This window comes from Natator depressus, chromosome 9 (assembly GCF_965152275.1).
Source record: "Natator depressus isolate rNatDep1 chromosome 9, rNatDep2.hap1, whole genome shotgun sequence".
Classification (NCBI taxonomy): domain Eukaryota; kingdom Metazoa; phylum Chordata; order Testudines; family Cheloniidae; genus Natator; species Natator depressus.
The window spans coordinates 21,500,647-21,516,888 of NC_134242.1; positions in this window are offsets into that span (position 1 = coordinate 21,500,647).

Below are 16,242 nucleotides of genomic sequence, written 5' to 3' on the forward strand. Positions count from 1 at the left end.
GCTTGCATGACAAAATGAAAATCAGAAATACAGGGAAAAGATAGTATAAAACAAGGTAGAGGCCTGTTGCAGTGCAAACATCCCATTAGGAAAAAAGACAATCCCAAAACGTGAGAATTCCTAAACAAGCATGTACAAAATGCGGGGCTGTATGCCACAAGCAAGTATACTGAGACAAGTCCATCTTCCCTGCATCTTTGAACTAAACAAGCAACAGCTGATCACTGAATTGAAGGATCAGCAGTAGCTGTAATTGTGGATGAATATACAGACAGCCTAAACAGGTATGTTGCAAATATTCTAATACAGCTGCTGAAGGTTTCAGAAGATTGCCCAGCTGCTGCCAAGCTCATAGAAACAGTGCAGTGAGAACATATAACTACTCTACCATTGCACAGGCTGTTATAAAGACCCTTGTACAATATGAAATTGACTTTTCAAATGCAGTGGTTTATGTGACAGATAATGCAAAGCATATGCAAAAGTCATTCAAAGATAGTTTCAGTGGCATTTTAACCAGCTGCATTCATGTGACCTGCTGGGCACACATTAAAGCTTTACCAGGCAAGTGCTGATGCCATTTGTATACAGAAGTGGACCATCTGTGTGCACTAATAAAAAAGCTGTTCTGCAAACCCCCACTCAGACACTCATTTCAGACACTACCTTATCGACCATGGAGTTGAAAGCCCAACATTTAGAACTGGTTGTAACAAGATGGAATAACTGGTTTAAAGCCATAGATTAACTCTACTATCATGTGGAGTACTACAGGGGTTTGTTGCTCGAGAAATCAAAGTGGAGGACATGACTGCCATTTTAGAGGAACTAAGTGCTTTAGTGCAGAGTGAATCACTTTTGCAGATAAATTTTTATCCAAGCAGAAGCAACTCCACTTGTTCAGACAGTACTTAAACTTGAATCACGGTTGACATTACAAACAGAAGTGTACAACGTTACATCTGATCTGCTGGCAAGACTTCAGTACAAAGGACAGAATGCACTGGACAATCTCAAATGTCAAGTTTTTCAACCTGCAGGGGTACTTAAATACAGACAAACAGCAGTATATAGGTTTTGGTTTTTGTTTTTTGCTATCTGAGAATCCTTGATCCCAATCAAGTTTGTGTACTCTCCCACAACTTCAGTGACTACAAACAGAGTTCGGCTCAGTTCTGTGCCTTGAGGGTTAGTGGGCAGTTTACCTGAACATTGTAAATGAACTTCCTAGTACCAATGACATTTCTCTCTCCGGTTTTTGGAAAAGCATGGATAAACATTTGCCAAGACTTAGGCTATGTCTACAGTACCATCTTAAGACAACTTTTGTTAGCCACTGCAGTAATTAATGTGTTGACTGCTAGTCAACCTGATGTCCACCTCCTTCTGTCAGTGGTGTGCGTCCTCAACAGGAGCATTTCCACCGACTGAAGAGGGGCAGTATGGGGGACAGAGAGCCAGAGCTCTCAGGCCCCCACAGCTTCCCACTGGGAGCCCAGTTGCCCCCTGGGACTTCTTGCCTTCCCACTCCTAGTCGGGAGCAGGGGGGAAAGCCACCCGGGGCTCGTTGCCTCCGGTGGGGAGATCCGCCTCTGGAGCCCGGGTTGGCTGCCATGCTCCTGGTAGGAAGCGGGGAGCCGGGATCCCAGGGGGCAGCAGGGCTCCCAGTGGGGAGCCTGGGTGGCAGCCCAAACCAGGAGCCTGGGTGGCAGCCCGGCTTGAAGCAGAGACCCAGCAGCAGTCCGACTTGTTTTGTGATCACTTAATACATTTTTATGTTCTAAAACTGACAATTTCAGATGTAAAAAAAAATGTAAAAGTGTTTGTAAACATTGTAATGTAGACTACTGCATTTTTGTGCTGTAAAGGATTACATATTTCCCATGTTTGTCTATACTTATATTTTTTGTATTAATATCATGCATATCTGAAATTTTCAAAATATAAATCTTTGAAAATCAGAAATTACTCTGTTTTCATTGCCAGAAAACACTGGCCTTAGTCATGGCTATCCTTGCTGTGTGCATAATTTTGCTTTGTGTATTGCAGCTCTGATACTGTAGGTCATGTTCTATTAATTTAGATGAAATAAAGGGGCCCAAAGAGTCAAAGGTGTTAACTTGACTCTGAAATTGTCCATGATAACACAAAGTTCAGGATTTGGTATACAGAGACGTTAGCCCGCTTAGTACCACAGCAAACACGTTATTAAAAATCTTTTAAACCTTGTATTAAAGATACAGAAAAGACAGGAAAAACAGTTAAAACATTTTAAATGTAAAGTATTAAGTAAGGCTGTTAGGATATAGATATTCAGGCCTGTCTGCAAAGGCCTATACTCTAAGAATTTAGGAGTATTCTTATCACTTAGCTAGTTATAGAGGTATAAAGAATCAAAATCACAGTCTGCCGGTGTAAGGGCCTTTTCTCACTGTTTCAGAGTAACAGCCGTGTTAGTCTGTATTCGCAAAAAGAAAAGGAGTACTTGTGGCACCTTAGAAACTAACCAATTTATTTGAGCATGAGCTTTCGTGAGCTACAGCTCACTTCATCGGATGCATACTGTGGAAACTGCAGAAGACATTATATACACAGAGACCATGAAACAATACCTCCTCCCACCCCACTCTCCTGCTGGTAATAGCTTATCTAAAGTGATCATCAAGTTGGGCCATTTCCAGCACAAATCCAGGTTTTCTCACCCTCTGCCCCCCCCCCCCCCCGCCCACACACACAAACTCACTCGCCTGCTGGTAATAGCCCATCCAAAGTGACCACACTCTTTACAATGTGTATGATAATCAAGGTGGGTCATTTCAAGCACAAATATTTGTGCTGGAAATGACCCACCTTGATTATCATATACATTGTAAAGAGTGTGGTCACTTTGGATGGGCTATTACCAGCAGGAGAGTGAGTTTGTGTGGTGGCGGGGGGTGGAGGGTGAGAAAACCTGGATTTGTGCTGGAAATGGCCCAACTTGATGATCACTTTAGATAAGCTATTACCACCAGGAGAGTGGGGTGGGAGGAGGTATTGTTTCATGGTCTCTGTGTATATAATGTCTTCTGCAGTTTCCACAGTATGCATCCGATGAAGTGAGCTGTAGCTCACGAAAGCTCATGCTCAAATAAATTGGTTAGTCTCTAAGGTGCCACAAGTACTTCTTTTCTTTTTTCTCACTGTGACAGTCTGAGGCCCTGTTTTTAGGCTAACACCTCTGGCTAAGCAGCAGAGGCAGCCATAAGCTAGGAAGTGTATGGTCACATCCTCACATTCCAAACTAGTCACATTGAAATAAAGCAATCTGGGGCTGTTAGAAAGGTGATCTCATCTATCACCTCCAGAGAAAGGGAAGAGCCTAGAGGATGTAAAAGGAAGTTTAGTTTGATAGTTTTCTGTTTGGTAAGAACTCACTTATCAATAGACATAGCTGGGAAACCCGTATGTCTTTATAGATGTAGTTGTGAAATCCTCACTTCTCTATTGTTTTGACCAATGTCTTTAAAAACAAACCAACAAAAACTCAAAAGGGAGTGATGGGTGGAATAGCCCATCCCCTCATTATTTTGTTAACCAATTAGGCCTAATTTCTGACAGGTTTGGTCCACTGATTTACAGACCCACACTTTATTTGTTTACAACATGATCTTAACACACTCCTTGAGTAATATTACGCCTTTTTATTTAGACTAATTCAGTTTGTTTGTCTTCCTTTTGCACCTTTTCCCATTAAAATTTATTGTTACAGGTTACTGTAACACTTTTACTCTCTTTTCCACAGTTAGGCTTACAATTGGGTTAAATTTGTAGGTCCAATTATTAGAAATCAGCTATGGCTATGGATTCCCCTATGGGCTCACTCCTGCAAAATGCTGATTTTCCTCAGCTTTCTTTAAAATCAGTAGGCCCAATCCTGTTTCCATTCATGCCAAATCAAGTTTTGTCCTTGATTTTGGGTCAGATCCTGTTACTAGTGCTGATTTAAAACATTTTGACAGAACAGTTTCACATCAGAAAATGCTATTATCAAAATATTTTGCAGGAAAGTATTACCTTGACAACACTGATAAAAAAAAGTTTTGAAACAATTCAAACTAGAAATGGAGTATTTAGTTTTGATTCTGTCATGTGTTCCAACTTTGCATCATTTCCACTTTTATGTTATAATTTTAAATATATTCAATATTTTATGTTTTGACATTATGGAAACATTTGATTTTTCCAAAAATACTATTTCACAATAGTTTATTGCACAGAATATTTCAAAATTTCAACTTTTCTTCCAGATTCAGAACAGAAACAAATTTTGAAATGTTGGAATTTTTTTCAGGACAGGAGTTCAGTTTTCTAACCATCTCTAGCTACTACCCCCAATCAGATCTGAGGGTGATCACCATGTGGGAGGATTAGGCACCAAAACCTTAAATAGTAGAAATTAGACAAGTATGTCACATTTGGCTCTAGATCCAAACTTCCAAAAAGTTTGGAGGCATTTAGAGCTTGGGTTTTTTATTAGGACCCATTGCTACACTGTAGCATATTATATGATAGTGCTTCTTCAGGACACATTTAAAATCTAGCATGGAACTCAAACAAGATCTAATTTTTTTAATGCAGATAATTAATTGCCCAGCCATTGAAAAATTTTATGATTTTTCTCTATACATTTTATTACAGCATATATTTGTTATGTACATACACTCAATAAATATGTAAAATGCCACCTGTTCATAGAATCTGCCATTCATACTTTATTGGAATACATAGCAGGAATCCTTACTGAAGACATAAATAACATAATAAGGAACACAAGCACACTAAAATATATTTTTCTTATGTACTTTTACTATTGGGGATTCCAGTAAGTGAATGTTAACAATTTGATAACTGGAGCAAAGTAAACCTTGATTTTTTTTTCATTGTATCCATCATCCCCCATGGCCAAACCAGTTAAAAATTCAAGATACTCAAATAAAACAATAATAGTTGAAATCATCTTTTCCCCCAATGTTGTGAATTTAATATAATTTAATTCTAAGGCTAAAACAAGTATTGGTGCCTGTGACAGATTTAATTTATGATAGACATTTTACATGGGTACCTTGCCTTGTCAGCAGGGAGAAGAGGCATAATGAGATTATTATTCCTATATTTCCACTAACCCAGCCCATTTATAGTTTAAATAATGTTACATTCCCAGCCGTTTTGAGCAATCTGCAGCCCACTCTGAGGAAAGGAAGGATAGCCCAGTGATTAAGGTGCTTGCTTTGGACCCAGGAGAAGTGGGTTTCATTTCCCTGTTTCTACCATAGGCTTCTCAGACCATGGGCAAGTCACTTAGTCTCTTTGTGCTTCTGTTCCCCATTGATAAAATGTACTTTCCTACAGCCCCTTCTGAGAAAGCTACTGCAAATTTCAATATGCCAGTTTTCCCCAGTGGTAAAATTTATGCACACAGTAATTCATGTGTAAAAGATTATTTTGTTTCTTCCTATGCGTAAGTTACCATGAAAACAGGTAGGAACTACAGGACCTTTGGAATATCAGGTTTCACAAATGCTAAGCAAGAAGGAAAGCATCCAGCAATAACATGTTGACTCATTCAAAAAATATTAATGAAAAGTCACCAAGGTAAACAGAAGAGGGTTTCTTAACAGACCTTTCTATTAAAACTTATAGTAATGATAGTGGGCCAGATCCTGAGTCATGCTGAACATTTGCATTTCTACAGAGACTTGCAAGTATTCAGACCCTTTCAGGGTCTGGCCCAGTCCTTTTAAGTGCCATGTCAGGTTATGATCCAGTTATGCAGAGAAATGAGAAGCAGAAACATTCTTTTTTCTAATGTGATCCCTGGTATTTCAATAAATGTTAAATACAGAAAGAATGTACCATTCTAGATGGAGAGCTTTATAAGTATTTGTAAGTAAATTTGGCATACATTTAATTCTCCCATTGTATAAACTATTGGTATTTACCTTAATCTAATTACATGTTGATTTTATAAGCCTTAATCTAGTTCACTAGCCTGAGGACCTCCTTAGGGACATTTGCTCCTACAGACATTGGTTTTAATAAATGCACTGATGTCTCTAATTAGACAAAAATGACACACTGAAACTGATTTCAGGAAAATGTCTTCCTTAAAGCTGGTTTCAGAGTAACAGCTGTGTTAGTCTGTATTCGCAAAAAGAAAAGGAGTACTTGTGGCACCTTAGAGACTAACCAATTTATTTGAGCATAAGCTTTCGTGAGCTACAGTATGCATCCGATGAAGTGAGCTGTAGCTCACGAAAGCTTATGCTCAAATAAATTGGTTAGTCTCTAAGGTGCCACAAGTACTCCTTTTCTTTTTCCTTAAAGCTGTAGTCAAAGAATAAGAAATTGTCTTTGTTTCTCATCACATGATAGTCTGCAACATGAGTAATTATTTTTTGGTTTTTCTATGCTGTACAATACTTAAAGGAACCTAGGGAGGGCCAGGTCGGAAAATGCTGCCAACCCAGACATTTCAGGGTACTGTATTCCTAGTGTCCAATTCCACCAGGGATAGACTGTAATGCTGGAGGGATACTTACTGCTGATGCTCCTGTACCATGTGACTTGGAGTTTGAACAGCATCATATAGCCTAAGATTACTGTGAAGATAGTACACTAATTCTCTATGGAGTTTAAGTTTTCTGTCCCTGTATCACAGGCCATTAGATGCTCCTCTTCCTATTTTTAACAGTAGACTTCTTTCATAGCCATCCACCTCTGTTCTGGTCCCAGTGCCTACCTTCCTCATTAGTGGAAATTTCAAAGGAGCCCTCCGGCTGAAATCAACGTCCAGAAATTATTGTTTGGTTCTCTCTAGAGAACATTTTTGTTTCCTTGTGTCAGTGACTGTCTTTTGATTTCAAGTTCACAAAAGTAGATTAGTGCTATGAACGTTTTATTTATAGTTAAATTTCATGCTTGATTACACTTTATTTTACATTTTATTAAATCCCAAATGATCATTTAAAAACTCCTGAATCAACTAATTATTTACAAAACTAGTCCAAAAAATTCAACTTTAAAGTATTATGGCCTTGATCTGGCATTCTCTGCAGACTAAAAACTCCCAGGAGTCTGTGGACCCAATCTTGCTTCTAATTAACTCAAAGGGAGTTTTGCCATTTGTTTAGTGGAAGCAGAATCAGACCCTATATATGAAAGGCAATAGGTTTAGGCCAACATTTTCAAAAGTGGCCACTGATTTTGGTTGCCCATTGTGAGACACCTCTGGATTGTTTCTCCTTGCACATAAACCATTTTTACACCAACGTGCATTCATTAATTTCAATGGAGTTACACACATGGTTGATTTATACCTGAGAGAATCGGATCATTAGGTGTTTCAGGGGCCCTGAACTAGTGGCCCCTGTTGAAAATGTTGGTCATAGCAGCTAATGCAGTGGTGGTTACCTTTCAGTGGTATTCCAAGTCCAATTTACTTTTACTCTACATTTTCTATATTCTCCTTCATTTTAAACATCTGAACAGTTAAAGCCTGAAGTTAACTTCTCTCTGATGGGCCCAATTGTTGGGCTGTGCTATAAACATGAATAGATAGACATAGCAAAGAAGGTATTGCAGCCACAATGTTCTGTGAATATTGACTGCAGTGGCCATTGAGCAAACCACAGTTTCACAGGCATCTAGCAAAGCCTGTAATGTAGTTCTCACCACCAAATGGCCCTCTATAGCCACATCTCTCAGTTCATCCCAGGTGTTTTGAGGAAGTTTCTCACTGAGCCACAAAACTTCATTCCATTGCAAGAAATCGTATTTGGCCAACAAAACTTGGTAGTCGGCTATATGAAACTGCAAGGTAGCTGAGGAGTATACTTCCTACCCAGGAAGTCCAACTTCTTGGGCTTCTTAAACCTGGGCATAGACCTAGGAGGGTCAGGCAGCTTAGATTTTTCACAAGCCACTGTGACAAGCAGGAACCAAGTGTGCCATTTTTAGAGTCCACCCAAAGAGTGGCTTGATAAGAGGTTAAGTGACTGCTTGCCATAAATGTTTGGGTGCCTGGCTATGGTTCAGTTCCCTGACACCAGTAGCCAGTTGACAGGTATAAGGTCTAACTCTGGCTCTCACTAGCCCAGTTACTTTTTGCAGGGTAACACCAACAGCCCTTCCAGTCAGGGGTGGCAGGTTTGTATAATTTTTGGTGGTGCCCAGAACAGGTCTAAATCCCACCTCCCCCCATGAGGGGGGCTTGGGGTGTGGGAGAGGCTCAGGGCTAGGACAGAGGGTTGGGGTAAGGGCTGCGCAGTGGGGCCAGGGATGAGGGGTTCATGGTGCAGGAGGGGGCTCAGGGCTAGGGCAGAGGGTTGGCGTGCAGGGCGGTGAGGTCTCTGGCTGGGGGTGTGGGTTCTGGGGTGGGGTGGGGTGGGGCGGGGCCAGGGATGAGGAGTTTGGGATGCAGGCAGGTTGCCCCGGGGCTGGGGCCAGAGTGGAGGACTCCCCCCAGCCTTCTCCCCACCAGCAGCAGTGAGCTCCGGAGGAGGGCCCCCCCCCCCGTCCTCCCCCATCAGCACATTCACCCAGCACCACTGTCACTGCACGTGCTCCTAGGGCCCCTCTCAGGTCCAGGACGCCCCCTCGCGTCCCCTATGGTGATGCCCAGGGGGGTAGGGTGGGATGGGGCTGCCATAACCTATGTGCCTCCTCCCTCCGCAGGCAGCAGCTGGTTCTGCTCCCTTTTGTAGCCAGCAGAGGCCAGTGAGGGAGCGCAGGCAGGGACGCTCCTGGGGAGACAGGCGGGGCAGGGTGACACTCCGGGCGAGGCATGCGGGGTGGCACCTCGGGCCCATATAACCCGCCGCCCCTGCTTCCAGTCCTGAGACTCCCCAAATACATCCTATGTAAGTTCTTAACTACCAGACACTTGGACTTTTCCCCTCTGGTTTGTCACCCCTGGAGGCATGAGACCAGCCCCCCAGATAGCAATTTACTTTGGCATACGCACTCCACACAGTTTGTACACCAGAGATCTGCTTTGGATAAAAAAAATAACAAAAAGTTTATTTAGTAGAAAAATCACATATTCAAAGATGAAATTGTAAGGAAAAATGAACGTATACGAGTTACACAAAAAATAAACATAAAGATGCAACCTCAGGCTTTACACTTTTGTATTAGGTAAAGTCACTTTTCTTATATGAGTTATCTATTGTCTTAAAATAGTTTCCTAGCATATGCTCTAGCTCCAGGAGAGATCCAGCATCCTGAAACTGTCCCAAGCTTGCTTTTAAAAGGCTTTTTCCTTTTATTTTTGTCTCAGTGCATGATGACTCATGGTTAATCAGAATAGAGAAACTCCCTCCTGACTTGCTGTTCCAGAGCTGGGATGTTAGTTTTCAATTCTGAGTTGTCTGAATGTCTTTCCACTAACTCTAATGGTCCACCATTGTCTTTTCTTTAGCTGAACAATGGATAGTTACTTGAAACTGGTTTCATGTAACAAACTGGTTTGGTAGGTGCCCTTCCCTGTTTGACTGCTCACTGCCCTACTATCAAATGGAGCTCACGTTGCACCACAGATTATATACACAAATATATAAATTCATAACCACGGTCTGTATAAATAACCCATAGTGACCATCAAGTTCAGAACATTACAAACTTTCATAAAGGATCTTACTTGATATATTTTATAGTACAATAATATAGTATGCAATCAATGGTTTAACTACTTATTTTAGAGATTTAAATCGTCTGTTCTCCCCTTGAAGTATCTATACCCTGACTGTCACACCAGGTGAGCAAAGATGTACACCAACTCCTTATGGAGGACTTGATATCGGTGGTGTGCCTTTTTCATGTGCCTGAGGGATGCCAGGGTTTGCTGCAAATCTCTGGCCACCTCAGGAATTCCATCGTTAATAGGAATGATCAGTCAGCTCTGTGATGTTGGGTGCAGAATGTCAAACAATTGATGCAACCTTTCTTGGACCATCTCCACAGGATTTCCTAAAATGTCTGCCATTCTTTTTAAGGAGGTCCTAAAAGGTTTTTAAATCTATTGTAGAAAAAGTAGACTTGATCACAGCTTCATCAGGTGATGGAGAGAAGACAAGAGGAATAGGCTGGTCCTAATATTCTTCAACAAGGTCCTCCCCCTTACTATGGGGTTCCTGTTCAGAGCCTTAAAGGAGTTCTTGATGTGATGGCTGAACCCCCTTGGATTTCTTAGGAGGCGATCTTGATGCCAAAGAATAAGGAGAAAATGAGTGAAGCTCTGGATTCCATGCCAGCCAATAGGGCCAAGACTGTCCTCTATATGGGAAGGGCATATGGTGCACCAAAAGTGGAAACCATGGAATCTGGGACCTCTCTGGAGTCTGAGATTTATAAAGGGATGGGCTCCTTTCCCAGCTTCTCTCAGGAATTGGTCTAGGTGAACCAATCTCATAACTCATCCCCTAAGAGAAGGGTTCATTGTGCCATGAGACAGTGGACATGCAGATAAAAAATTTTCTGAAGTGCAGATCCTGGAGACAAGGTAGGTAATGGTGCCACAGAGGCTGAGTGTAAAGAGATTTTAATTTTCGGTACCTTAGGTTTTGGAACCAGCCAATATTTTGATGCCACAGATAAAGCAGAGACATCCAGCAAAGGGGACTCCATGTCCAGAGTGATGGAGATATGTGTAAGTGGTGCCAATGCTGATAGTTACTATGACTAATGGTACCCATGCAGAAGTATCAGCAGATGGCGTCTTATAAGGATGCGGTACCAAAGACCACAACCTACAGTATCGATGCAGTGAAGTTGGTCTCTGAAGATAAATGTGATATTGTAGTCAAGGAACAGGATTCCACAGCCTTTGAAGACTCACTGTACCAATCTGACTTCAACAAAGTAGGCATAAGCATGATGACTTTTTGCCTTCTTTGCCAGTAATGGGGATGGTGGCCGGTGCCAAGCCCCATCCAAAGACCTCTCCTTCATTCTACCTCTGGCAGCAGAAGTCTCTAACTGGCTGACCTGAAAAGGTTTGATGGGAAGGATCAGATTGTTCCAGGGAAGCTGAGGTCTCTTAGAGTCAGAAGACCTTTTTAGCTCCCAGGGTAGTGTCTCTCATAACCAGAGCACTTGTTGAAACCAGTTTTGGAGTTGAAGAAGACTGTGTACTAGGAGCAAGCTCAGAATCCAAGACACTTCTCATGGACTTCTCCATCAAAAATAATTTCAACATGGCATCACCCACCTTTTGAGTGCACTTTAAAAAGAAGAGTTGCAAATACCACACTTACTAAGAATATAGGATTCTCCCAAACAAAGGGATTTTGTATGCCCATCATTACTAGGCATGGCTGTCTTACAGACTGGACATATTTTAATGCCCGGAGATTTAGGGTTTTCCATTGGACCTGACCTTCAGCACCAAGGCAAGACCTGAGAGAAACAAGAAAAAAGTCCTTTTCTTTCTTTTTTAAGCCAACAGATTTAAATGATATTTAACAAACAACAAAGAGCTACAAGGAAGCAGGAGGACATGTGGTCTCCACCTTGCTGCGATGGGTTGTGAGAAGGATCTTAGTGGCAGTTGAGGCCATTCCACCCTATATACCCTCACTTCAGGGACATCAGATGTGAGCCTCAATGGACACTGACAGCTAAATGATTCCAGGCTCATGTACACGAGGGACACACACCTACACCGGGATCTGTGTGGACAAATACTTGAAGAAGAAATAATTCCAGGGAAATACTACTTGGATTTTTTCTGAATTGAAATACAAGGTGACTGACTCCTCATAGACAACCCATCAGATCAGACCCCACACTGTCCTCCTGCTTCCTCACAGCTACTGACTCTAGTTTAAAACCAGTTGATATCGAAGAAGTTACTCCTGATAAACACCATGTAAATGAAATCAGAATCAGGCCTGTCTATGAAGCTCTTAACCCATAGTCATTATACACTGCTGAGCCTGTATTGAACTCTAAGGGGCTGATTTAAGAGAGACAGTTTCCAAATTAGTTATGTATAGGATTCAGTTCTGGTTTTTATAGCTAGAGGCATCTGGGAGGTTGTGCCGGGGGGCCACACTGCAGCAGGGGAACCCTGGAACAATTCTGTCTGCCTCAGCCAGAATTCTTTGTGAGGTCACCCAAGAGCACATGGCACTGTTTTCCAGTGTCAAGAAGAAGAGCCACCATGTCAATGTATTGAGGGCCCATCCTGCAGAGCAGGACCTCGGTGCTACACGGGCAGTGTTCTCAGCGGTCATGTGATCTGTGCATTGTGGTGGAAGCAGCGGGTAGTGTGCACAGCTATGGTTGCTGGTTACAATGTGAATTTCCCTCCTACACATACACAAAACTTTTATTTTACATATGAAAACAGAAACCGGCACATTGTAACCAGGAGAAAAACTGGTCAGGCTGGTTAAAAGCTAGCAAGGCAGCAACCTTGGGTCTCAACCTGGTTGGAGGGCCCTGTGCAAGTGCACAGAGTGCACATTGGTTATTCCGGGACTGGTGACTGGTAAAAGTCACAACTAAAATTTATACTCTACACCCATTAGAACTAGTGTTATGATTCATGAGGGGCTTGAAATACCAGGAGGAGGGAGATCATACCATATGTTGTGTTGCCTCTCCATCTGGTCCCATTGCCAGAGGAGGAGAGGATGGTGGCTAGTAAGTTGTTTCTTCACCATCCAGTCCCACTAGCAGAGAAGCAGATGGATTAGGATTTGCAGAGCTAGCATGGGATACAAAGGACTCAAAAGATCAGAGCAACGAGCAACTGTTCACATTGCTTCTGCTTGTGGGGTATTCTAGCTAAAGTCAGCAACCAAAGATCAGTCTTTTAGAAGCAGTGCTGTGAGTCACGGACTTATCGCAGACCCACACATACTAATATTTCTTGTTCATATTGGCGCTTTCATACAACAATGGTGCATGCTGTATACCTATAAACTAAATTGTAGTTAAATTGCTTAGGCCTTGTGATTTTTGACACATATTGATAATTTCCTACATGGGGTTTGATGCATCCCGTAATTTTGGCTAACAGAGAGGAACTAAATGGGAATTCTGAGGTTGTGGGGCAAGGAAGAGACTCTGTGGTATGTTGCATTCTCTGTCCTCTCATCCTGTGGAAGCCCTGCCACAGGTACATTGCAGGACTTTGCAGTTTAGGAGAAGGCATAGCTTGGAGGATGGGAAGTGTGGGGTGAGAGGGATTGCCTCTCCAAAGCACTACCCCCTCTTCATACATGTGGGATTATGATACTTTAAAATCATGCTGACTTTTCCAGGCTTGAGGGAAGCTACCACCATCTCAAAGCTTTGAGGCAACTGACATGGTGCCCATTGGAGCCCCATCCTAATAGGAAAGGGTATGGAATGGCACAGAAGCCACTGCAGACTTTGAGAGTCTTGCTCCCTGCCTTTCCTTTTTGGAGGCAAGCCTCTCCCTGACAATGAAATCATCTGCAGGATTAATGGAAGTTGTGGGTGTGCAAGGAATGTAAGTCTAGGCTCTTAAAAATATTTTGGTGAGCTAAGTTTTTGCAACAAATTCTGTAGGTTAAATATTCAAAGTGGCTGGAGTGACCTGGGGTTATCTCCTCACGTTTCTGACCTGGACTTTGAAACAACCAAAGAAGAGACTGCCCCACTTAGAACCCATCCAGGGTTTGTACTGGGACGCATGCAGGGACAGGATTTTGGAGTGCTGTGTGCATATAGTGTAGACATGATTAGGAATGCCTGTGGATATATATGTCATTGTAAAGTCATCATGTTTTGATTTAAACGGGTCCCAGTAATTTGGACTGTAATATTTTCCATGTTTGGAAAGCGCCTATTATGCTGTAGGAACTATCATATTAATATAAACTTATGAAACAATGACAAAACCCAAATTCTAAATTTGAATGCCTAGAATTGCAACAAACTGTGAATCAATCCAAATCCAAATGTACTGGGGCACCTAAAAATGGGCATTCAAAACCTTTCACATACAACTTGAGATGCTTTCAACTTCTGCTTCTGAAAATGGGGCCCCGTATGTTCTTTCTAACAAGTATGATTTGTTATACTTTGGATTTGTTGGGGAATATTGCAGCAACTTCACTGATTCCAACAGAAGGAAAGGTAATCTACCTAAAATATTTGTGGATTGTTTATGGACAATCATGCCTTAATCAATACTTTTCAGTATATTTTTATGTAGGGCACATGAGTTAAATACTAAAGAATGTCAGTCTCCCAAGGTTTTCATTCTGATTTACCATTCTGGAATGCCATGTTTGTATTGAGGGCTGCAGTCAATTCACACAAGAGCCTATCATGTGATACTGGTGAAAGTCATACATTTTGCCTATATTTAAGTATTGTATTAGAAATTAAGCTCTCAGCTCATAATTTTGTACTTCTGTAGCATTCAAAGGTCTCAGAGTTGTTTACAACCAATAACTAAACCTTACAATCACCCTGGATTGAAGGTAACCCTTGTATAAATACTACAGTGTTCTACACTACAGTAACCACTAACACGTCCCCTCCAACGCCAACCCCCCAATTCTGTGGTATCAGTATTGTAAAATGCAGTGTTTCAAATTTCTGTATTACTGTAGTATACTATAGACTTTATGTTTAATAAGGGGATTATTATGCCCATTTTACAAATAATCCATCTGCGCTTCAGCTTCAAGTGACTTTTCTGAGGTCATAAGGTCAGTTGGGGAGCTCAAATAGAAGCCAGATAATCCATCTCCCTGCCCCCTTCTTCAGCCACTAAACATACTCCTTCTCAATAAAGTTGGCAACCTGTTCAACAAACTGGGCAGGAATCGGGTAAAAATGCTCAAAGGAGTGAGTCTTGCCCCTTCCTCTGTGACCACAAAGTCACAAAATACCCTAACTGTGTTGGGGTGGTTCTAGTTCTCAGATGGAACCTAATTTCCTGAAGCTTGCACAAGGGGTGCATTCAACATGGAACTTAGTCATGAACCTGGCCTTTTTGACCTGATCGTCATCCATAATGATCTACAAAAAGCCTATTCTGAACTGAAGGAGATTGTTGCTGAGGAAATCCAGAAGGTCCAAGAATCTAAGAAGTCCTGAGTTCAGTCTGCTTGGCCGCCATTCCTAACGTGCTTCACAGCATTCTGTTCCAAGAGAGACATTCCCTTTAGCCTGATTCCCTTCCGAGTTACCATGATATTTATATTAAAAACTAATCCCACCAGTTTAACTTAAATTGTTTTTTAAATCAATTCAGTTAAACCAATGCAATCCTGTGTGGACATTTTTATTTTTGTTCAGAGTGGCTTATTTTGAGCTAGTTTAAACCTTCTCACTTGCCACTTTCTCATCTAGACAAGACCTAAGAACAAAATCAAACTCCTTGTCTTTATTTTGATTTATAATGCTCAATTAATACTGATATTTCCTCCATCATTCACCAATACTTTCTCTGCATTCCCTGAGCCTGATTCTCCTCTTGATAAGGGGTGACTCTACTGGAGTCTGTGGAATTACTGGAGTGTAAAATTGGTATACTTAAGAGCAGAATCAGGTCATGTATTTCTGTTCATCAGCTACCTACTTAGAAATACACATCTGCAATGACTTTTACCTTCGACCATTGCCCTGTAGCCATTAACTTTTTGCATTACAGTCCAATGAAGCTATGATGTTAGAATTTAAGGAGAACTCTGACGAATGGAATTAAAACTATACATGAACTGCAGATATGTCACATTATTTGCCCACTATGGTTCAGCATAACCTTAATTAGAAATCTGTCACCTGCAGTTTCCCTATAACTAGCTATGTTAATTACGCCCTACAGACAACAATCATGACCTGAAGAACCAAGAAGAGTGTGATTGCTCTCACCACCTAGTGAATCATCACACTTCTCTGTGAATTTCCAGGGGCAAGGACAACTGAGACCATTATTGCCAGTAGGCTATAGTTGCAGCAGAACAGTTTTACTGTGACTCCTTGGCTTAAGAGGGAGGATTCCTTTGTCTTTCAGTACTACTCAGGCTGGTAGACCAACCTCTCTCTATGCAGCACCATTTTTCATGGCTTTAAATCTCTAAGCAATCTTTTTCTTAGGTTTATTTTGTTCTGGTTCAGATGAGGTCCTCCTCCCCCTGGGCCAATATCAGTAAAAGAGACTGAATCAGAAAAAAAAACTAGCTTCTACCTTCCTGTTAACGGTATCAAATTTTT